The 25,819-nt window shown below is 36.8% G+C and overlaps 1 protein-coding gene across 6 annotated transcripts in view; it reads right to left on the bottom strand.

The window, feature by feature from the left end:
- ZBTB20 (zinc finger and BTB domain containing 20) overlaps positions 1 to 22,245 on the bottom strand; it is an 848,937-nt gene extending 826,692 nt beyond the window's left edge. For 2 of the 6 annotated variants that reach the window (XM_043874098.1, XM_043874084.1), the window contains exons 1-2: positions 22,146 to 22,216; positions 15,678 to 15,740 (exon numbers count right to left, since the gene is read on the bottom strand). The gene's annotated coding sequence lies outside the window, so the exon portion shown is untranslated. Of the gene's footprint in view, positions 1 to 15,677; positions 16,116 to 22,145 lie in introns of those variants that run through there. The other 4 variants (XM_043874099.1, XM_043874083.1, XM_043874089.1 and 1 more) reach the window with 3 other exon arrangements.
- Between the last annotated feature and the right edge of the window lie 3,574 nt (positions 22,246 to 25,819).

Here is a 25,819-nt window from a genome sequence, read left to right as displayed (position 1 = left end):
AACATCTTCATTGAAAAGATTATGTGAACAATGTCATGCTTAACTGTTTCAGTTTTCATCATGAAACAAAAGGCAAAAATTAGCAGGTAGAGATCAGAGATGATGGGGAAAGAAGAGTTAAAATGAAATAACTAGCAAGGCACAGCCTAAGTTTTAAAGCACAAATCTAAATATCAAATAAACATTCTTTTTCTCAAATTTACATCCTTCTGATTGACTTTAAATTACAAATCCAGTGAACAGAGATGCATTCTTTCTTCTATATTAATTACAAAATATTAGCATTTTGGTATCTCTTGCTCTCCATTTTCTCTTAAATTTAGAAAAATTGCCTTAAACATATTCCTTCCTATGTTGCATGTAAATTAAATTAAATTACATCTATGTACAATCCTATATCTCTGGGGATATCCTTGGGTTTCCACAGATTTTAATTCATTCAAAAGGTATCACAATTCTGTAATGCCTTTATGTGCCCTGCTGTTCCATAATGTCTAAGTGCCTGCTTTTTCAATAAACAGTTGTCTATCTATAAAGATCATTCACACATTGATCTACTCTTTGCTTTTTCTGACCACACATTCCTCCAATTGCTGTACAGTCTGAGTAATATATTTCTATACCTTGTAAGTATCTCAGTGCCCATCCCCTGCTTGCAATCAGCTTTTCACTAGCCTACATTCACAAAGCTAGATCACTTTCCAACTACAACTTCTAAATTCTGCCTTCTCTACACACTGATTTCCAATATTGAACACCCACTCTTGAGGCAAAATCATATCAATTAAAAGGTCAGGGCCGAGCAATTTATCTCAAAATTCCAATCACTGTGGAAAACATACCTGATTTTCCATCAAGTTCTAACTTGTTTCTTGGTCACAGGCTACTTCTGTGTGCTGTGCCATCATACACTTCTCCCTACTGCAGCCACTCCAGGTCAGTGAGGAGTCTTTCCTCTACTTTCTTTAAATCCATGTCCCCTTAAGATATCTGGTCAGCACACAGTACAAAAATTAGGAGTCTCATATATCAGCTCTCTGTCACAACCTCTTAATACTTTTGTGAGCACCTATTTTCATTCCATCCCACAGAAAACTCTTTTCTTAACATCTACATATCACATAATTTAACATATACCAAGAATAGCACATTAATAGTTGAATATATTTCAATATGTGACTTATTAGTAAAACATACTATTTACCTGTCTTATTGTATATTTTTACTTTAAAAATCAAAATAGACACAGAAGAGAAAACAAAAGAAGCATTCAAGAAAACAAAGGATTAAGAATGTAGGCAGATTAAATTGTCAAGAGTGAGTCTTTACTAGAAACAGTAAGCAGAATACTTGTCAGTCCTGACAAATCACTATACAAGTTCTGGACATCTGAGAAGGGAAAAGGCAAATGAATGAGGGAGGTTCCACTAGCCAAAGCTAAATATGACCTGAGATCCGATGCCACGTCACATACACAATCAACCTATTACTCAAAACCAGTAACTATACATCCATTCTTTCATTTCTAAGACAATTTTACATACTTTTTCAAGCTTATATATGTTTGCAATATATATATGTATATCTTTTATATATATATATATATATACACACATACACACACACACACACACACATATATACATATATCTTCTATTATCTCTCAAGATGACTTTGATGTTAATGTTTAACTGATTCTCCTGAATAAAAATAGTTGGTGCTAAGGCAAAACAAAAGAAGGCTGAGGTATTTAATCATAATAAAATCAGTTATGTTGAAGGATAGCTCAATGAAGTTTTCACAAGGAAACACTCCTTAGAACTACCTGGACTTACCATCTGAATCGCTAATAAGTCAACTACCAAGCTGCTTAACATCTTTTAGCCTTTGTTTACTCATCTGTAAAGTGGAGATTAACAATATTAACTATCTCATGGAGTTGCAAGGAACCCATGAGCTAAAAAATGCTAAATATTTAAACACTGTCTGGCATTTGGCGATATTAAAGACAGCCAAAATGGATGAGATTCCATGGGGTAACTTATATTTAGACACAAAAATACTCCCAAAAGCAATTTTAAGTGAATAGTATACATTTTTATTTCCTTAAATTAAGAAATTATGATATCAACTTGGAATCCTAAAATAAATAACTGAATTTGGAGTGGTATTCAAGTTGAATTAGCTTGAATACTATAAGACTGGCATTGTATTTTATTGTTTTTTGCTTTTAAGTTTCATAGGCTGGCTTTATCAACAAACTGCAAGCCAAAATAAGCATTACTGTAAGAAATGCTTTGGATAAACTTGAAGATATTTAAAAAATTATGCATTGATAACTAGGTTGTATACATAAAGAATGAAGCATATAGCTTCTAAATTAAATTTTAGTTGGGTAGAGGGAGTCTGACATTTAAGGAACGCTAGAACTAAAAAGATGAATTCTCCCTACCACACAAAAGAACATATTATAAAGTTCCAGAAATTAAGAAAATGTGTGAGCACAGGGATGGTCAAATCTATCAAGATCACAGAAAAGAAAGTTTATAAACAGACCTTCACTTCTATGGACTCTTGCAACGCAAATCACTGGGAAAGGCCAGAACATTTATTAAACAAAGCTGTAAAATTTTGTATCCGTTTAGAAAGAAACCTAACCTTTGATCCATATAGAATATACAAAAATCAACTTCAGAGTATGATTTAGCAAAAGAAAGAAAAAGCACTAACCATAAAAGAAAATATTGCTAAGTATGATGACATATTTTCTATTCACTGGAATATCCTATAGGAAATGAAAGGATAAGCTATGAGGTAGCAGAAGAAATAGAATTAGTATCTAGAACATATAAAGAACTTGTATTCAGGATTTACTTAGAAGTGAAAGAAACTTCTTTCCTGAGAAGAAGAAACTGAAAGAATATTAAGAATTAAGGATAATATTCAATACTCTATAATGACTATATGGGAATAGAATCTAAGAAAGAGTAGATACATGTATAACTGACTCAATTTTCTGTATAGCAGAAACTAACACAACATTGTAAATCAACTATACTCCAATAAAAAATTTAATTTAAAAAAAGGAATTAAGGGATAATCACTTTGTTTCTTGAGCCGAGATCAACTGATTACTTGAAGACTTCCTTGCAACTTCCTATCAAACTTGCTTTTGGGGGAATAATCACTGGTGGTAAGAAAATTTTTTGAAAGGAGAGAGAAAAGAACAGAATTAAAAGATGACTGACAATGACATATGCATCTAAGTATGCATACAAAGTATTCTAAAAACTTCTGCTCTAGTAACACTAGCATTGCTAGACAAAAGCGAAGAGATATAATAAAAATATATCCATTACAATTACTGTTAACTTCATATTTGATAAGATAATCAAAACACAAATAGAAAGTATGGGCTTCCTTGGTGGCTGAGTCAGTCAAGAATTCGCCTGCAATGCAGGAGAACCGGGTTCAATCCCGGGGTTGGGAAGATCCCCTGCAGACGGGACTGGCTACCCACTCCAGTATTCTGGTCTGCAGAATTCCATGGACAGAGGAGCCTGGCAGGCTACAGTCCATGGAATTGCAAAGAGTCGGACACGACTCAGTGACTTTCACTTTTTTTCAATAGAAAGTACAAATATAATGATTAGAATGACTTCATTAAGTAAAACAGGGAATATCAAAAAGACTAATTCAGGTAGTTTCTACCACTGACCTTGAATAAAGTCTATTTAAAGAAATGCAGAGAAAGACTGATATCTCTTTTAGGATCTATCTTGTCAACTTTCTTATAATATTGTCTCCACTACTGGAGGGGCTTTCCTGGTGACTCAGACAGTAAAGAATCTGTGTGCAATGCAAGAGACCCAAGTTCAATCCCTAGGTTGGGAAGATCCCCTGGAGAAGAGAATGGCTACCCACTCCAGTATTCTTACCTGGAAAATTCCATGGACAGAGGAGCCTGGTGGGCTACACATGGAGTCGCAAAGAATCAGACATGACTGAGTGACTAACACTTTCCACTACTGGAAGAATAGCAGAGAAACTGAAGGAAATTAGACTAGCAAAATAGCAAGAATATTTATGGAAAAATTACTGGGGTAAGAAAAATTTTAAATGAGAATGTATTCTTGGAAAGTGTCAAGTATAATTTATTTAGATTTAGAGAAACAAGTCCATCCACTCCATTTTTTCCAAAACAGAATCTAAGTATTCTTAATAGTAGAGCACAGTATAGTTTCTCTAGTATTAAGATTATACCTGTTTCTTCAATAATGTAAATGGTTTTACTCTTTTGTAGCATTATTTTCAACCACAAATCATAATATAAGTATTTCCTGACAGTTGCACGCACACCCAAAATTAGCCAATGGCACAACTTGTGTCTGGTTACTAAAAGATGATAAAGCTTTTACTATTTAAAGTATCCATGCTATAGGCACTGTTAAATGCAGCTATAAATTACAAGGGGAGAGTTTCTAATGAAATATAACAACATATTACACAGCTGTGTTTAGCTGTCCAAGGCTATTTATTAAGTCAAAACACAGTGCAACATTATTATCAAGTCCAGATGTCATGAAGGCCCAGACTTCCCACAAAACACAAATATCTCTATACTAAAAAGAGGACATCAGGACATATACCTAAATAAAGAATTTCCCTTAATGACCAGCAAAATAAAGAAATTCTGGAGACTCATCTTAAACTTCGAGCAATTAAATGTATTCACACCTTCCAAAGATCCCACTGTTGTTTGAAGCTTTGATAGCTTCATCAGTATACATTCTATTATGGATATGTCAAGAGGCCTAAAATCAAATATGCAAATATATATATGGTGGTGGTGGTGGTTTAGTCACTAAGTCGTATCCAAATCTTGCGACCCCATGGACTGTAGCTAGTCAGGCTCCTCTGCCCATGGGATTCTCCAGGCAAGAATACTGGAGTGGATTGCCATTTCCTTCTCCAATATATGTGTGTGTGTGTGTGTGTGTGTGTGTGTGTATTCATTAAGTGTAAAAACTGGCCACTTTCAGATTTTCATCATCATCATTCTTTGCACAATTAATGCTGTTTTTCAAAGTATATATTTACTACTTCACTTGAACCTCAAAGACTGTGTAAAGTAGGTGGTGAAAATACACTATTGTAAAGATTAAGATTCTGAGACGTAGGAGTCAAATGATTTGTCTGAAATCATATTATATGCTAACTTCTTTTTATTTTTAAACACCCTTAAATGCTTTCATTTTGATATTTTATTACCTTATTAAAATCATATTGTACCTAAAATCTATTACATAAATCAGCAAGTATTTATCAGTCAACTTCTATAGTCAAGTCTTCCATTCATGCATAACTGTTGTTATAACAAATTTGTGAAATGAAGGGGTAATATTAGAAATATTTAACAAATGACACAGAAGGTACCAACTAAAGAAAATAAACACTGAACAAAGTGAAACACATCACCTAACTTTTTCCAAGGGATATCAGCTACGTTATCAGCCCTGACATGGAATGATCTATGTAATTTGATTTGATATCAAAGTATAAATCATTAAGTCTATCTGGCCTAAAATGCTAGACAATTATCTAAAGATTTTTCAGAACATGTAGAAAATTCTAGTAGCATGTGACACAAAATTAAATAAACTACAAATGTAAAGAAAAAAAAAAAAACCCTTGGTGCCAATACTCAGAAATATAAAATCATTACCACCAAAAGTAGTCATAATACTTTTAAACATTTTAATATCTTCATACATGTATAGCCAAATGTACTTAATTTTATTAAAAAGCATAAATGGGATTTTGAACATGGTGCATGCTAAGTTGCTTCAGTTGTGTCTCTTTGTGACCCTATGGACTACAGCCCACCAGGCTTCTCTGTTCAAGCAATTCTCCAGGCAAGAATACTAGAGTGGGCTGCCATGCCCTCTTCCAGGGGATCTTCCCGACCCAGGGATAGAACCCATGTCTCCTACGTGTCCTGCATTGGCAAGCAGGTTCTTTACCACTAGCACCATTTGCCTATTTCAGAAATTTCATATAAATGAACTCATACAATATGTGGACTTCTGTGTCTGACATCTTTCATTTAGCACAGTGTTTTTATGTTGTATCCATGTTGTAGCGTGTACCAATACGTCATTTCTTTTTATGGCTAACTACCACTCTAGTGTATACATATACCACTCTATTGTATATATATACCCAAGGGAAGCCTGGCTCAGCTGGTAAAGAATCAGGCTGCAATGAGGGAGACCTGGATTCAATCCCTGGGTTGGGAAGATCTCTTGCCGAAGGAAAAGACTATCCACTTCAGTATTTTGGCTAGAGAATTCCATGGAGTCGTAAAGAGTCGGACATGACTGAGCAAATTTCACTTTCACATTTTTGTTTATCCATTTATCAGTTGATAGAGAGTTGAGCTTCTTCCACTTTTCCACTATAATGAATAACACTGCTATGAACATTGTGTACAAGTTTTATGTGAACATATGCTTTCAATTCTCTTCCACTTCAGAGTGTAATTATTGGTTCATTTCTTTTTTTTTTTTGCTTTTTCATCTTCACAAGGAGATTACATATTGTATTAGTTTTATCAAAGAGCCAGCTTTAAAAATTGATTTTTATTACATTTTGTTTGGCATTTCATTAATTTCATATTTAAAAAATTAATTTTCTTTTATTCTCTTATATTAGTGTTTATTCTACTTTCTTAAAGTTACTACATAATTCTTTATTTTCCAACTTTCTTAATAACGAAGGCATTTAAGGCTGTCAACTCTCTTCTGACAACCTCTTCAGCTGTTTTCAACAGGTTTCTACATATTCTTCTTTTCACTGTTTTCCAAATGACTTCTTCTTTATCCAAGAGTTCTACAGGGGTGTTTTCTTTAATTTCGAAATAATAATTTTGTCACTTCTTAAATAAACTTCTAAAATTCTAATTATCCTAACATAATCAGAGGATGTGCTTGCAAAATCTCTGCTTTCTAAAATTTATAGTTTTCTTTGTTGCCAAGCACAGAGATATTTAAAAATATTTAAAGAATATCATATTCTATAAATATATTGTTTCAAAGTTATATTATTCCATTTCTCTTAATCGTTGTTCACAGATGTTTAACAGAGCTGTCTAGATCTTTCTGATAGTTTTTACTGTACATATTTATCTACTGTAAATAAACGTGCTGTATACAAACTTCTGTGGTTATTTTCTTCATGAACTATGCCTTTTATCATTACAGTGCCCCTTTTGATAACAATGCTGTCAACTTACATTTTCCTATTTTCCTTTTGTTTGAATTTGTGATTTTTTTATGTTCACCACTTTACAAACAACATTTCTTTATAATTTTGACATAGGTATTCTTGTAATAAAATCTGAGTGGCTTATTTTTTTAAATTCAATCTAATATCTTTTTTAATGGAAGAATTCAGTCCATTACATTAAATATAATAATGTGCTTAGTTTTATATCTTCCAATTATATTTATTTCTTATCCTACATTATTGTTCTCTTATTTCCCTTTGCGGTATTTTTTTTGTTTAAACAAGCGGCTCTGCATTCTTTTTTCCTTGCTGCTAGGAAAGTTCTAAAGGATGTTCTATCATGCTAATCTTCTCTTTCTCTACTCTAAGGAAGAGTTCTATCCCCCAGCTCTTTCTCCTAAATTAATAACATGTTTAGGATATACTCGCTTTTCTCCTTCTTCATTTTCTCCTTTCTTCTTATCTCCTACCACTCATTTTCACCCTCTTTTACATTTCTCTTGTTTACTCCCTCCATCAACTAAGTTTTGATCAGTTTAATACATTAAAATTTTTCTTTATATAAATATGATGCTTATTTCAAAAATCTGAAATTGTCTATTTTATTACTATTATCTAGTAACTCTCAAGAAGGGTAACCATCAGACAACTGCACTCATTTCCCTTGCTAGTAAGGTCATGCTTAAAAGCTTACAAGCTAGGCTTCAGCATTATGAAAACAAAGAGCTTCCTGAAGTTCAACCTAGGTTTAAAAAAAGCAGAGGAAACAGATCAAATTGCCAACATTCGCTGGCATATTCGATCATGGAGAAAGCAAGGGAATTTCTGAAAAACATTTTTACCGCTGTTTCATCAACTACACTAAAGCCTTTGCCTGTGTGGATCATAACAAACTGTGGAAAGCTCTTAAAGAGATGGGAATACCAGACCTTCTTACTTACCTCCTGAGAAATCTAATGTGGGTCAAGAAGCAACTGTTAGAACCATCTATGAACAACTGATTGGTTCAGAATTGAGTTATATGATAGGGCTGTCTGTTGTCATCCTTTTTATTTAAACTATACACTGAGCACATTATGAGAAATGCTGGGCTGGATGAGTTACAAGCTGGAATCAAGACAGGTGAGAGAAACATCAACAAGCTCAGATGTGCAGATGATACCACTCTAATGGCAGAAAGCGAATAGGAACTAAAGAGCCCCTTGATGAGAGTGAAAGAGGAGAGAGAAAAAGCTGGCTTAAAGTACTAAAAAACACTAAGATTATGGCATCCAGCCCCATTACTTCATGGCAAATAAAAGGGGGAAAGATGGAAGTAGTGACAGATTTCCTCTTCTTGGGCTCTAAAATTACTGTAGATGGTGACTGCAGCCATGAAATCAGAAGACAATTGCTTCTTGGCAGGAAAGCTATGACAAGCCTAGACAGTGTGTCGAAAAGCAGAGACATTACTCTGCCAACAAAGGTCCGTATAGTCAAGGCTATGTTCTTCCCAGTGGTCACGTATGGTTGTGAGAGCTGCATCGTAAAGGCAGAATGCCAAAGAACTGATGTCTTTGAACTGTGGTGCTGGAGAAGACTGCTGAAAGTCATTTGGAGAGCAAGGAGATCAAGCCAGTCAATCTTAAGGGAGATCAACCCTGAATATTCACTGGAAGGACTGATGCTGAAGCTCAGTACTTGGGTCACCTGATACAACTGCCAGCTCAGTGGAAAAGTCCCTGATGCTGGGAAAGATTGAGGGAGAAGAGAGTGTCAGCAGATGAGATGGCTGGATGGCATCACTGATGCAAAGGACATGAACTTGGGCAAACTCTGGGAGATGGTGAGGGACGAGGAGGCCTGGTGTGCTGCAGTCTATGGGGTCAGAGTTAAACACAACTGGGTGACTGAGCACCAACAACAAACCATCTATCTTTATCTTTTAAATGAAATTATATACACAACACACACTCACACAATTATAAGTAAATGTTCATTATTCATCATTATTTCTTTTGCTTTTCATTTGGAAATCTATGCCCTGGTTCATTTGTTGTTTGCTTATAATTTATCCTCAGGTCTTAAGGAATAATAATCATATGTTCTAAGTTTTTGGTTTTCCCTAAATGTATTTCTTTCACCTTGACTAGCAAATGACAGCTTTCTGGCCACTGAAATTCTTGGCCTGTAGTCATTTTCCTTTTGCAGTCCATTAATGTCATTCCACTATCTTCTTGCTTCTTGTGTTAGAGATACAAAGTTCTATGATACTTTAATATTTTACCCCTGTATAGGAGAAACTTGTTCTTTCTACTTGGGAGTTTATGTTTCAATTTTTAGAGTTCAGAACATTTATCAGGACATGCCAAAGTGTGCCTTATCTATCAATCAAGACCATAAATCAATAAACCCTTTCAGTTTACAGACTCTGATATTTCTGAAACACAAAGAGATTTTCTTCTATTATTTAATTATACCTCTCCTCTTTCTGTTCTTCTTTCTCCCTCTGTAATTCCTACTATTCACACTTTGATTTCTAAACTATCCTCCAAGACTCATCCTTGGAGTCTCATCAAGATTTTCATCATGTTTTATTTTTGTGCTATGTACTTTGGTATCTCATACTTGGTCTTTTGGTTCACTGATTCACATTTCAACAGTGATCACGTTCTCTTCTGATTTTTCCACCGAGTCACTCATCTGAGATATGTTTGTCTTAGTATCTGAAATTCTTCTTTGTTCTGTATTTGTATTTCCTTAAGTGCTCTTACTATATTTCAAAATTCGGGTTTCATTTATTTTTGCCAACATTACTAGTTGCTTAGAGTATGTACTCTTTCTTAATTTTCCTGCCTGATCTTCCTCTTTCCCTTACTATTAGGTTCTTTTAAAAAGGATTGTTATTTTTTATTGATATCTCACTGGAGCTCTGGTCTGGCTGTTGGAGTATCCTAAATGGCACAAGTGTTAACACTTGGAGAAAAGAAATGTAGACAGTCTACCAATTCCTTGCCAGGTCATGAGGAGGTAGATCACCGTTGCCTTATTTTGAATTTTCTTTCAGTCTCGGGGACAGAGAAAACTCAGCCAGTGCACTCAGCTACTTTGACTTTTTAGCTAGCTAGAGAGACTTGGATATATAAAACAGGCAAAAATTAACCTTTTCTCATAGTGGTTCACAGACCTCTGAAGCCCAAACTCTTGGTTACAGTGTCTACAGTTTTCTGATCTTTATCCCTAAACTCCAGTACTGTTCTCTAGTTGCTTGCCCAGCTGAAGGAAGAAAACCTTCAAAGCAGTTTTTCTCTGTCCCAGGTGTCATGGAGATTGTTCACAGATCTCAGTAGCGATTTGATACTGAAAGTCAGGAATTGGAAGTGAAGGAGAAGATTGCCATACGTAGGTCAAGTTGTTTATTGAATCCTTAATTTTAAAAATATTGATGGTGGGGGGTGGGGGGCACATATGAATCTGGAGTTATCTGGGACTTTGTTATAATGATTCCAAAGAATCAATACTTCCCTCACAAAGTATACTCTTGAATATATAAAAATGGCAATAAGCTCTCTTTATGTTCTTAGTTACAAATTCCAAAAAAACACTACAGCTATTAATCACTTGAAGTACACTTTAGTGAAATCCCAGTTTTAATTATTCTAGGACATAATTATCTTTTGTTTTGGAAACAACTTCAAATCAATGGGCTGCTGTTTCAGTTAGCAGAAAGACAAACTACAACTTTGGCCAGTTGTGTTAAGTTTCCCACTGTTTAACTAGCAAGTCTTATAAACATGAAAAAGCAGGTCAGTTGTTATACAGGAATTAAACATCCATCCTACACAGCGACTTACATGACACTACCCTCCATATTGTTCATAGCCCAATCACCTTTTTTGCTTTCTAGAAGAGCTAAGGATATATCAAGAACATTAAAGTGTTTCACTGGACTAGAGTTCTAAACACAATAAGGGAAAATAATCTAAAGCTCTGTTTTATAACAGTGTGAAATTTTATGAACTTATGTTTTTTAAGAATTAGGAAGCTCATATAAAATGCTAAAAATCTCATTACAATCTATTAAGTGCAAAAAAAAAAAAAAATACTCTGGACTGTTTCTTCTACTATCCAGATAGGAATCATATAGGATATGAAATTTGGATTTCATCCTTGAATCACTAGGTAATGTAATTCTGTGTACTCTATTCAATACAATATCCTGAATTGATTGTAGTAGATTTGCTTTACCATTGATGGGCCATATCTATTTCTATTCTGAATCACAGTAAATACAATTTTTTATTGGAACTTCTGCCATGACAGAATTTCATTAAGTATCTAAAAGGATAGAAAATCATGAACATGTGTAAAAATATTTGGGTCTTAGAAAAGTACAGAGAAAGCCTGTATTAGGTGATAACAACTGGAACAATGCTAAATTTGAACCAGTCAACAGAAAATAAGGAATGATAGCCTGGTAAGCAAGGATCAAAGTAATCTTTCAGGAAAGTTACGAAAAGAGTCTCATCAACATTGAATCCTCCAATGTGTCAGGGACTGTGCTAAGCAATAAGGCTTCACGGATTAATAAAATATGGTACTGCCCTTAAGGATCTGCAGTTCAGTGTAGTATAAATCTGAATGCTATCTTTTCAGGTGATGAATGTCAAAGAATGGATGCATCCAATTCTGCATAATAAAATTGATCATTACACAAATAATAGAAACAGAGGTATGCATAACATGAAATTACAGAAAAAGACCAACCATTTATTTTGGGGTTTTATATACTCTGGCAATTCACTTTATAACAACTGCTGAAATACCTGAATCAGAAAGGTCTGGAATCCTGTTCATTTTTCAGCTCAAATCACCCCTGTATCATAACATTGCCTTGTTCTCAAACCTTTGCTAGAAGAAAGATTACTGAGAGGCTGAATTTTCAAAGGTATTTCTCTAAGGGTCAGATATATAAAGGGAAAGTAAGATGCAAACAACACAGTTGTTAGAAAGACTAGGTACTACAGGATGTCAAAAGAATAAGAACAAAAGAGAACCAATGACAATAAACTTGACAGGGAAAGATGTCACACATAAACTGAATGTTGATTATCTTTCTAACTTCACAGTATATTGTATTAGAAACATACAAATGTATATTGTAGTATATTTCTTAATGCACTAGAAATGAGAGTCTGAAGAAAATATCAGAGATATTGTCATAAGGAAAACTAAAGACACATAAGTGATAGTGTAGCTCTTCCATTATTTACTGAGTCTGCCCCACCATATATATGTAATATAGCTCAACAATGAATATTACCTCTTAAAAACTTTTGAAGTCTCCAGTACCTTGTAGAAAAAGGGTATGAGTATGCATTCAGGTATACCTATCTATATTTGGTTTGATGTCATTAAAATTATTTTAAATAAAAAAAAATCACTTTAAAAGCTTATACAATTCCCTTTTCATTAACTCATGCAGGCAATCATATATATAATCCAGACTCACATATACTAACTTTGCCTGCACTGATCATCTGAACCTATTATTCCAATAGAAATGCATTCATCCTATCAAAAAAATTGAACCTTTCTTTTGGTATAGCAACAAATGAAGGAAAAGTTACTGTTACTTAGAGGAGTCTAGACTCTATTTCACCTTAAGTCTGCTAGAGCCAGGCTCCATGAATATGAGGAGACATCATAAGCTAAATTACAAAATGAAATGAAATAAAATTAGGCTATAATTTAATTTGTTTTACTCATCAAATCCTCAGCAAAGCTAACAGGTGTTTTCTCATATTTAAAAACTGGGCAGCAGACAAAAACATGTACTATAAACGCCCTTCAGAAATAGTGACTTCAGAATTGAGTGGCACATGGTAGGTACTCAATAAATGACAGCTATTCTCAGATTTTACCATATAGGCTTTTGTGCTAAATTGCATTTCTTGGTAATGCATCTAAATTTACTGGCTAATTTTAAGTTAGTATTGATAATCATGCTTTTTGTGCCAAAACCATAGCAGCCTTTGTATCCCAAACTCTAGGTAGCCCCTATGTAAACCAGTTGTTGGTTCTGAAACAAATACAGGGGTTCAAACAACAAAAACACTGATGCCTTCCAAAGTCAGTATGGTAAATCCTACTGACTTATATATAGTCAGTTTATATATATATATATAGTTTTCAATATATTCTGTTTCTATTCTGCCTCACCCTTTTTATTTTTCTGTATGATCCCAGTTCTTGGTTCCTCAACCTGTTCGAGTTAGGTCTCCTGTTTGACCTCTGCCTTCCCAGTACTCCCAGTATCTAATGCGTCCTTTGACCTGCTTCTATTCATGTTTTTCTTCCATCTGCTTTAATATGTTACCCAGCTCCAATGCTGCATCCAAACAAATCAGGCAGCAGCCACCCAGTCCATCCACTGTTAAAACCTTCAGACAAACTCGCTCTCAGCATCTGTACTTCTAGACTGAAAAGTTAAATTTTAAAAACAAACTTTAGCACAGCAAACTTTCCTCCCATTTACAGCTCTTTTACATTGTGCCCTTCTCTGGAACCTTCTCCAAATTCACTATGTCTCTCTTGAAATAAAATTATCAGTACTAATCAGGGCGGTATTCAGTGAATATGGTCCCAGAAGGGGCATGACGAAGGGTGATTAAGACCTTAGATTTTCTGGAGCTGGACTTGAGTTTGCATTTTCAGCTGTTATATTCTAGCTCTGTGACTTTTAAGAAGTCACCTAACCTTCCTGAGCTTTAGTTTATCTTTAAAAAGGACATAATAACAGTATCTCTCTCAAAAAATGCAGATGTAACCAATGTCTGGTACAGAGTAAGTGCTCATAAATGTTGGCTACTGTAGTTGTTATTGTTATCATTGTTTAGTAGAAGAACAGAATGTATTTTGTTTTCTTCTCACTATGCTTACAGTCAATAAGCTTGCTAGTATCTTTCATACCAGTGCCGTTAGGAAAGGGTCTACGTTAATCCCTCAATACACGGACTGGGTTTCAGTTAGCTTCTATTCTAAAATAAGCCTCCTTTCTAAATATCTCCTTTTTCTCCCTTACTTGCATGCACTGAAGTACTCATAGCACCTTTTCTGCACTATGGTAAATTTTTTTCATTTCTCCCAAATAGTTGGGTGTTCATTCATTTCAGTTGTGTCTGACTCTTTGCAACCCTATGTAGCCCCACCCAGCTCCTATCTGTCCAGGGGATTCTCCAGGCAAGAATACTGGAGTGGGCTGCCATACCGTCCTCCAAGAGATCTTCCCAACCCAGGATTGAACCCACATCTCCTGTGTCTCCTGCATTGTAGGTGGATTCTTTACTGTTGAGCTACTGGGGAAGCCCCCCAAATAGCTTAGCATTGCCTAATACATTGTTGAGTTTATTGTATATTCTGTCTATAAGGTAATTTATAAAATGTTAAGAGCAGTACCAAGAATATCAAGTTAATGGATAGGTGTATGAGAGGGAGATGAACCAAGGATTATATAGCTTTCTCCAGATGGCTGCTTCCATTTGTGAACAGGTAAATGGTTTGAAGGTTTTGATCCTCTCACTAACACTCAGACCAGCCAAAGGAGTATGAGTCAATCAAAAAGAAACTGAGAATGAAATTCTAAATGAAAACTTTAAGGTCACCATTAAACAAATGCCTACAAGTAGGTACTCAAAAATTGTTTGCAATTTGTTTCTGTATATGACAGCACAATAGTTGCAGTCTTTTCTAACACAAATTCATCCCACTATTCTTCATCAAAATAGAGTCAACTTCCTTTGTCTCTCTCACTGTCCTTCCTGTGTAAATCTGTCCCTGGGTGGGTACAATGTAGAATCAAAGATCAAATGCAGCAGTTAAGAATTACCAGTTTTATAAGGTCTATACAGAGATGGCCCCTCATTACTGTTTATTTATGGTTTGCTTTAAAATAGCACAAAAACCAAGTTAATCTTCTTTCTTCAAATGTATCTATCTATATATTTTACAGAATTAGAAAATGACTCTGAGATAATTCATTCTGTTATTACCTTTCTCCACTTAAGCAACTTATGCAGAGTGAAATGCAAAGAATCATGTTTATAAATTATATTACCAATATATCTACTTGAGTGAAGGTGAGCTGGTAAAAATTTATGTAAACTAATAGACTTATTATAGTTACCAACTATAAAAGATTATCAGTACTTAATATTGTGGCTCTTAAACTTGTACATTTATACTATATTTAAAAGCAAGTATCATTAAAATGAAACTTTTATCCAGGGCTGAAAGTAAAAGGCAAAGACAAATATTTTACACATACTCTTTCCTGTGCCCCTCAGCACATCACATCTAGTCACATTATCTGAAGATAAATAAAGATTCAAGTATCAAAAAAACATACTCACAGAACAGAAAGAGACCCTGAAGATGAAGGAAGCGAAGGTATCCAAACAGATCATGTAACATGCCTAAGATCATACAACTAGTTAGTTGTAGCACTAGATCTAGAACAATCTTTCCAAACTCTACATCTGAAATTTTTGACAAAGTGCAGTAAAAAGAGAATTCAGTGTAACATATGAGGGATTAGCCAATAAGTTAGATGTTGTCCCCTCAAGTTAAAAACCACTGGACTTAATGACTTCTCACTTGATTTTATATTCCTGGAAAATAAATTTAAAATAACATAAATCTGCAAAAACTGACTAGAAGTAATATCAATTACAAAGAAAATGTATACCCTTTCTTAAATCAAAACCATGTAAGAAACATTTTTAATGCCTAAAGGAAGTCAAAGATTTACTGGTTGTGGGTACATATATAGTAGTGATGGGGTTTGTTTCATTTTGTAAATTGTTTGAGGTTCCTTTTGTGATGTTAATTTGTATCCTCAAAATGGAAGTACAAAGAAAATGAATTTCTGAGAATTTATAAAGCACTGAACTATATACAAGTAAATAAGTCTCTAGAAACAAAGATCAGTAAGAAAATGGTTGCCAATAATTTCAAAATGAAAAATCCAAGTTTTTTTAATATTGTTTGAATAACTGAAAACAATTATTGTTTAATATCATTTAAAAGAAAACATTTTTTTAAAAAGGTCAAAAGTAATTGAAAAAAGAGATTAAAGCAGTCTACTTAATTCTCTAAACTGTGTGTATATTTTCCTGAAGTGTATATTCATGAGCTGACAGTAGAGACAGGCTGCCTGCTTTGTTTGACTATAGTTCTGTTTACCTCATACTGTCAAGAATGGATTTTGACACTCACAGTATTAATATTGCTATTTTTATTGATATAATTAGCACTGCTATAAATAATTCCTCGGCCTGGCATATCTAAGTATAGCATTACAATCAGCAATATTAGGGCTTCTTTTTCTTACATGATGCCTCAGAAACAGATTGCTGGCCCAAAAACAATGGTGACTTCATGATGTGGAAGTTAAGGGAAAAAAAAAAAAGTTGCCCTGTCAATAGAGACTACTGTTTTGTGTATGACTTCACTAAACAAACGAGTTTATATTTGTTTGAAACTAAAGTTTCTCACCAATCTGCTGTTTCAATTTCACATCTCACCATATTGCACCTAAAACATGCAATCTGGATTCCTGTTGCTACTTCTTCCCATCCCCCCCAATAGCTTAGGAATAGGTTTGAAATATGAAGCTTCAATATATAAAGCAAAAGAATTGAGACACCCAATTCAGAATGGGTGGGTGAAAATAAGTGTGCTTGAGGTCACTTGTATAACTGCCAATGGGTAGCCCACTTGTGAGCTTTTGATTATTACGCTGAAGCAAAATCAAAACATTTTATCCTGCCTCGAGATCACATCAGCTGCGACAATAACCTTATCTAGACCTTAAATAGTTTGTTCATAAAACAAAGTGGGGTGACTGACCCAGTGCATACTCAACACAGAATATGAAGGCCAAAACAAAATGACAATACAATTCAAAATAAGTTTGTGGAAATTTTAGGCTAGTATATTAAACCTTTCTTTGTCTCTATCACTTGACAGATGGTTAGCCTTTACACAGCCTAGTATCTCTGGCAAAGAAATGACCATGTCTAGCCAATAACACCCCAAATTTTGACTTAAAATGCACTGTACACATATTTGCACTTACCTTAAAAATATGAATATTAATAGAATTAGTCATTATTTTATTACTATTGAAATTTGTCAGATGTCAAGATTTTATCTTTTACTTTATGAAATACCTCTTTTTCAAACTCGCAGCTATCTCATTATGTCGATCCAGGGTTAGAACAACTCTTCACTTCAGATTTCATTCATTTTATGTGCTGCTTAGTAATCATGCTTTGAAAAACTTCCTTGGGACTTCCCTGGCCGTTCAGTGGTAAAGATTCCTTGCTTCCACTGTACGGGTTCGATCCCTGATCAGGGAACTAAGGCATAAAATCCCACAAGCCATGTGCATTGCATGGCCAAAACAAAGCAAAACAGTTCCAAAAAATAAATTTTAAGTCAAAATTAACACAAAATTTACTATGTTGTTGCTCAGAGCAAAGTTTTGGTACATAACAAAGTGTGTTCAACAAAATCACCCGGGGAACTTTGAATGCCTACCACAAGGCAGGACTAGAATTATTTATCTAGTACTGAAATAAATCTTTATTCAAAAACTGATCACATAAATATATACTTACATGCACATAAACACACATTGATCAATTATCCTTACTAGAATTAGAAAAAGTTCTTAATTTTTAACATTCTATCAACCATTCTTTGCTTTCTAAAAAAGATTTCAGCTGAAACAATACACTCTATTAGTTACACTCTCTGCTTTTTGTCCTAAATCTTCCTATTGATAGCTTTCCGATTATGCCAGGTCTGTATTCAAATAGCCACAGGCACTCTCAAAGTTCTCTAAAGTGTATTAACATGTACTCTTTCTGAAAGAGTTGATTACAGCTACAAATTAGCACAGAGATCTAGTGAAGGTATAGAAATTCAAGCCCTTCACAGCAGGGGACGGAAGAACTGGAGGTAGGATTGTGTGAACTCATATTCGATTAACAAAATAAAATTCACTGTGTTAGAGAAAAATAAGAAAATCAGAACTTGTTATTTGAGAACTGTGAATTAGGTTTTGGAAAAGTGAGACACCCACTACTTGAAGTAACAAACTCATTGCTAAATCTACTCCCGTAACCAGGTACCAAGTTTCCTTCAATTAGAAACCTAGGATTTTTACACCTACAGACTAAATGATTAAAGTAATGCTAAAATATTCTGTAATGTTCCTCTTGAATTACAAATGGGCTATTAAATCAGAGAAGTGCCAATCAAATGCTTTTGTAGTTTGAAAGAAAGGTTTAAATAACAAAGCATTTTTTTGCAGGCCTCTCTCTTTTTCTCTCTTTAAAGTCACCTATAAATTAATTACAACAAATTTCCATCTTCTCTTGATAAAAACCAAAACTGAAAAAAAGATTTAGGCACTTGATTTTTCAGACATATTCTTAAAACAAACTCTAACTAAAAAAAATTAAGATATTCTAGATTATGTTTTACCATAATTTGCCGACAAAAGCTCCACAGGAATTTCAGAGTAAATTCCAAGACACAGATTTTTTTAATATAAAGTAATAGTTTATTTATTTCAAAGGCATGCTTAAAAATAAAACCCTATCTGTTAAAAAGATCTACTGAAATGTATGGAGAATGTTTCATGACAATAACAAAAGGTACAAATCAGCAATAAAGTACTGTAAAGTCTTCCTTTCTTATCATTGGCAGTTGATGAACACCTCCCTGATCCTTGAAAGGAGAAAACATCTAGGTTTTAAAGTTTCATCCAAAAAAAACCTTCTAGCAATCTAAGTACATGGTATGTATGCAACATTACAATGAAAACTCCACAGGGGCAGGGAATTTTTTCTCTTGTTCACTGCTACATCCCAAGTGTCTAGAACAGTGTCCAGAACAGTTAGATGAATTTAAATATCCATTTCAGAAACAAATAATTTCAGAGAATACGTTAGAGCCCGTTAAGCTACACCTCTATATTCCAAATGTTCTGAAGAGTTTCTTATCACTTATTGTAAAATATCTGGAATAAATTGTAATTCATTTATAAATTTTAGATTCTTCTACAGGAACTTAGTTGTATCTTTTATTAGTCTTCTGAAAAGACCTAATTTTTTTTCTGGGGATTCCAATTTGGTTGGAAAGTCTCCTGAAGACTGACTCTGTCTGTCAGTGGCTCAGTCATGTCCAACTCTTTGCGACCCCATGGACTGTAGCCCACCAGGATCCTCTGTCCAAGGAATTCTCCAAGCAAGAATACTAGAGTAGGTAGCCAGTCCCTTCTACAGGGGATCTTCCTGACCCAGGGATCGAACTCGGGTCTCCTGCATTTGTAGGCAGATTCTTTACCGTCTGAGCCACCAAGTAAGTCCCTGAAGACTGACTAATGAGATAAAAGTAATTCATTTAAAATGTTTGTCTTTTTTTTTTCCCTTGGATTTTATATGTAGTAGTCAAAGTTATATTAATTTGACAACAAGATTAGCTGGATATTTGTGAACCTCAAAAACTTGCTGACCACTTCCGACACTGGTATCACATTAACTAGTAGTTCTGAACAACGCCTCTCTTCCTCCCATCATACACACACACCAAAATTATAACCCTCACAAGTAAACTGTTCTTTCCTCTAGTAATTCATTTAAACTCATAGTCTTTCAGTAGCCACTTGCTAGTAGCTAGTGTACACATTAACTATATAGTTTCTTGGTACTGTAGCAATTTTAAAATACTGGCACCTTAAATGAACTAAACAGGTAAGCACAAAAACTTCTTCCTAAAAGTGGATAAAATTTGACAATTTTTAGCCTTAAACTTCTTTCTTCAGTCTGTTAAAACTGGGATCTCACCATGAAAGGGCATATTGCTTTGGAGGCTGTAGCCAGTTAACTTGTCAACTGATCTTATTTCATAAACAAATGGCCTTTACTCCCCTGGTCTGTGAGATCTGATTTTACAAAGCCAAAAATACCCAACTGCTATACTCACTGAGCAGTTAATTATATTTCTAGAACACTCACTTTTTTTCCTTCTCATCTGTTTGAGCACCATGTATTCTTAAGCCTTGACGGCTAAACAATGAGTAACATCAGCAGTTTTTCAAGGACAACTTCAAAATTTCTCAAGACTACTCCCAAGACACAGTGAATGGTATTGCCATGTACTATATGTGCATCAACTTTGATACACTGATTAAGAATGACAAAGAGCAACAAGGGCATTTAAAAAAATAATGTAAATTGTTGCTGTGGTTCTTTCCTACAAACAAGAGAAGTGCAGGACTTAGTCAAAATTGGACTGATCAAATTTATACGTGGGGATGTGGTCGGCTGGAAGGGTTTATTTTAACTATTTGTTGCACGTATGCATAATTACAACTGATTATTTAATGTGTAAAGCTGGAGAATTTTTTTTTTTTTTACAAAACAGTCATTATAATTCATGTTTTAAAACTTTCAATACCAACAAGAATAGTAACTTTAGAACAGAGTTTGCTTGAAAAGTGGTCTGTTAATTTTCTTGGCTGAAATTTACACATGACCACAGGATAAGAAAACTCCACTTGAGCAACACATTTCGGTTTTTCTAATGCTAAGAAGCAGTTGAGGCAATTTTCACATGTCTAGAAAATTTAACAAATTCAACTTATCTTGGGCCAATGCTGATTCTGAATAAAGTACTTAACCCACCGGCTGCTTCCAAATTACTTCCTGTTTCATTCAGATTTTTATTGGCGAACTGTCATCCTGCTACTGACCCCATTCAACTGGGCTGCCTTAAGAGATCAGCGGATTACCGCGCTAGGTAGGATAGCTGTACGCCATATTGTGTTTTCCGCTAATGTTTATAGTTTGTGTGCCTAGCATATGTTTGTGCAAGTGTGTTTATCAATAGAACTTTTAGAAAATCCCTGCCTCCTGCCTCTTCAGCATCCTTAAAAAGGATAACAGCTTCAAGAGGGGCGGGGCGTGGGGCGGGTGGTGGGAAAAGACCAGAATGCCACACAGATAGTAATGCATTAGACAATGTAAAACAGTGCATTTCTTTCAAACTTTCAAAAGCTTCCAACCATTTCTCTCGGCTATGGAAAACCGTATTTTTTTTTTTCTTTTTAATGTTTCCACGGGGGCCCACAGGAGGAGAGAAAGAAGGAAAGGAGTGTCTTCCCTTCCCAAGCCCCCTCCTCTAGAGTCGTAGCAGCGAAGCAGGCGGCGGCCGGTAGCTCGGGCGTCTGGAGGGGCGTCCAGCGGCTCTGGGGCCAGGACCCCTCCCGCCCCCCAGTTCTCAGAAGACGCTCCAGAGACCGCCAGAGCCACGGCAAGCGGGGGAGGGCGAGAAGGGAGGGGGCGGAAGACAAGCGGGCGCCTCTAGTAGCTCCTGAGCCCCGGCTAGTCCCCCTCAGCTCCTCTTCTTGGAAGCGGCAACTCCAGGCGCGGGGAATAGAGAGAAGAAGGCAGAAGACTCGTTTCCAGCTGCGGGACGCCCCGCCCGCTCCTAGAAGCCGGGACCCTCCTGGGCTCCCTCCCTCCGCGCGGGGTCGGGCGAGGCCGCCGCCGCCCCAGCCCGGCGCGAGGGGGGGCGCTGAGGGAAGGGGGGAAGCGAGGCGGGGCGCCCGGGGGAAGGGGCGCGCGCTCCGCGGACCAACGGCCCGCGGGCTCGCCACTCTAACTCGCTCCCCCAACCCCACCCCGCGCCCCTCCTTTCCCGTCCGGCCGCCCCCCACTCCAAGCGCCTCGCAGACGCCCCGTCCCCCACGGCACGCACACACCCCTCCCGCCCGCCTCACAACAAATTAGAGTTTTTGGCGTTACCTCCTCGCGCTCTTTAATCTTCTTTCCTCAACTCCTAAACTTCCCCCCGCCCCTACTTCTTCGGCAGAAGGCCCACATTGGGCGCCTCACGTCTCGAAGCCTCTATCTTTTCCTACTATTGGGTTTCCCTCATGCCACTCTTCGCTTCAATGAGCCAATAAGGATGGGACGCCCCTCGTGAGGTTGCCGCCCATAAACAAAATACACTCTTCCTCCTCCCCTTCACCTGTCCCCACCCCATCTGCCTCTTCCCTCATCTCTACTAGCTTCGATTGGGCTAGGAGAGGCCCAATCCGCTATCCCAGACACACATTGGATCATGGAAACTTCGCTCAGAGAACTGTTAACAGATGATTGGTTGAGAGTCTTCCCACTTCCCACCCTCTGCCGCACCTTCGCCCACTCTGGAGAGGTCAGTCACATCTCGTTGTTCAGTGATCGGAGAGTTAGGAGGCTATTGGTTGAGAGAGCCCGTCAGACTGGACTGGGGTGAGTCGTGATTGGTCAACACACACAATCAAGCTTGGTTGTCTACTCCTCCTCCCCTCCTCCCTTTTTCCCCACGCCCCCGCCCCCTCCCGACTGCTTTTACTTTCTACGCATTTCTATTTCCTCCTTTATTTATTTATTTGTGATAAACTTAAATGACCCGGCGACGGAGGCGGGACTCGAGGCGAGGCCGAGGATGACGAGCGACGGCCGGGGGCCAATTGCCTAGAGGGATGCCGGGTGAGGGGCAGCGGCGGTGGCCAGTGAGAGGCCGGTGTCTGGAGCGCGCTAGGCCTATGGAGCCGGGATGCCCCAGCGGAGGCGGCGGTTACCCGCTGTCTGGCGCGGCGAGCTGGCGGGGGGAGCCTCTGGAGGAGAGGAGGGGTTGTCGCTGTCGCAGATAGCTGAGGCGGCTGGAGGGAAGCTGGATCCCGAGTGATGGGAGGGAAAGCGGGAGAGAAGGTCTGGGGAGGCGGCGGCGCTCCAGGCCCCGCTGAGTCCAGGCTTAGTTCCTGTGGAGCGGGGTGCAGGTTGCCAAGCCAGGAGGTCACCGGAGGCCGCTGAAGCAATGCCAATGCTCAACGGGAAAATGTGTTCGTTCAGGAGATTTGGAAAAAAGACTATGTAAAACAGTTCGGCGTAAGCCGCCCTTAATACAAATGAGTATATTATCCTAACGGGAAAAGCAGATTATGTTTCTTGTTACTAAAGACCTGAAGTACCAACGACCCAACAGGAGCCCACAAAATTCAATATCCTGAGGGCTAGAAGGAACAAATAAAGCAACACGGAAAATTAAATGCGGTTCAGACGCTTCAGTAAAATCTTCATCCTCATCCATTTGTCACTCAACATAGCACTCCCCAGAGCCAAATTCTTACCAAGTGTTGGTTCTGTACTCAGGCATGGAGGGGGAAAAAATGAGGCTTAAAGCCAGCAGGAAGCTTAGGAAGGTTCCTAAAAAGGGCTAAAATGGGGGGGTGGGGGGGGGGGGGGACGGGGTTTTCACTATGCCAAAAAAAAAAAAAAACCTGCAAAAATGAAAAGTCGGGGTGTTTAGGGAACTCATCACAAAATAAGGGGCTTTATTAAAAATACCATGCTTACAAATAATACGGTGTATTTGCAGCTTGAAAACTATATTTTAAGACAGACATGTATTCGATGTGTAGTTTCTAGTAGACTCAGGTCTTCTGACTTTTATCCTAGGCTTCCTTGGGTTATAGAGCATGCCATAAATAAAAAAAATTCGTCATGAAACTTATTAAAGGTGGTTAGACAGACTTTATTCAGGACCATTGAGTTAGGTATAGATAGGATCATTGCAATCGAACTTTGCATGAAGGTAGAGAGGTCGACCTCAATTCTGTGTTTAGAATGGGCAAGTGGGAACTTTAGCCAAGGAACAAGGTGAGGGTCAGTGGATGGAAAATTGCTAAGAGGGAAATGTTAGGGGTAAGGGAGATTTTGGCTAAACTAATCAAGCGGGGTTCTTGCTGAAGATAGGCCAAGGTGATCAGACATCATCTTGGGGATGGTGGAAGATGAAGAACCTGATCATGTATCTAAGGTAATAGGGTGTGTGGAGGGGGGTGGAGGGGGGAATCATTGCTAAAACTATTTTGCTAGGAAGTGTATAAATAAATGTCTGGCTTTGGTTAATGCGTTTTGGTAGGATCTAAGCAAAATAAATTGGCCCTGGTGAAAAAAAGAAAAAGTGTACAAGGCTTTGCCTTCATAAGTAACAGTAGGTCTGTCTTTTGAAGAATATTTATACAAGGGTCTCAGAATCCACAGAATTACTGCATCAGGTGTCAGCAGATTTAAAAAGCAGTATATGAATTTCTATTGCATCTGGAAGCCAAAGCATTTCAGAATTTATGTATAAAATCTTAGCTACAAAGTAATGTAGTGACCATAGTTTAAGTGTTCCATACAGAATAATCAGCTTCACATGAAAAAATTCAGTAAAAGTGAACAAAAGTGTTTTAAATAGTTTAATTCCACAACTTTTCTGAAGTACAATGGCCACTCCCTGTAACTGCTACATAAAACTCAGTCCTTTTCCGCAAATTTTTAAAGCTATCATTCAGTGTAAGGGCCTGAGAGCTGTTAGGAGTATAAGAATATGGCATTAGGAAAGCAATGTAAGATAACTCTAATTCAATATTAGTGAGCAGGTGAGGCCTTGGATGTTACTGCCCCTATTTGAGATAGTGGTTATTTATACCAATTCTCCTGATGTTAGAATCTGGGGTTAGAATGCTTCTATCTATAAGGAATGCCTCAATCTTTACATTACACATGCACAGACCTCAACCACCCCCCCCACACCTCCCCCACACACAGAGATAAAATTTGCTAAAAGATGTAGCAGGAATTCCATAGTAACATTAAATAGCTTTCCTACACACAAGCAATAACAGAAAATGTAGTGGAAGAAATATCTCTTTTTACAACTGTGCAAAAAGCTAGAAAACATTTTCCATGTGAACAATGAAACATTGTGTGGTCTATGTAAATAAAACTGTAAACTTGCCAGTGAATATCAACTAAGACTTACAAATGTCAAGTTGCAAGTGACAGAAACTCAATTCAAACCACCTTCACCAGTTAAAACTGTTGGCTTATACTAAAACAGTGGAGATATAGTTGTCCCAAGCACAACTAGATCTGGAACTCAAGGAGGTCTCTGAGCATTATGCTGAACATGTATTTACCTTTCATCCTGTGCTCTTTTGGGGACTGTTCCTCCCAAAATCCAGTCATGGGATGCAGATAGAACTACCAGATATAATGCCCACCTCTCTGTTAGGTTAAATGCAGAATCTAGTCCCTATATGACCTGATACGGATTTATATATATACTGTGTAAACTAGAGATTCAGTTAATTTTACCTGTTTACATATTGACTTGGAATACATACATCTTGGTGGACTCGTATTACTTATCACTTATCAGATGACTCTCAATTTTATGTAGAAATTCATATAATCTAACAGTGAGAGTACTTTGTTTCTTCAGGGTTTGTGATATATTATTTTTCTTATTTTGTTGGATAGACTGACAGCAAAATGTTGAATAGTAGTTATACTAGTGTGCATCTTTGTCTTATTTTTGTATTTTTGTTGTTATACCTTTAATTATGTTTCTTGCTGAAAGTTCTGTTAAAGTTGCTGTATTA

The sequence above is a fragment of the Cervus elaphus genome, chromosome 19 (genome assembly GCF_910594005.1).
Source record: "Cervus elaphus chromosome 19, mCerEla1.1, whole genome shotgun sequence".
Taxonomy (NCBI): domain Eukaryota; kingdom Metazoa; phylum Chordata; class Mammalia; order Artiodactyla; family Cervidae; genus Cervus; species Cervus elaphus.
Note: the sequence above shows the minus strand (reverse complement) of the source record. Positions and strands in the feature narration are given on the sequence as shown.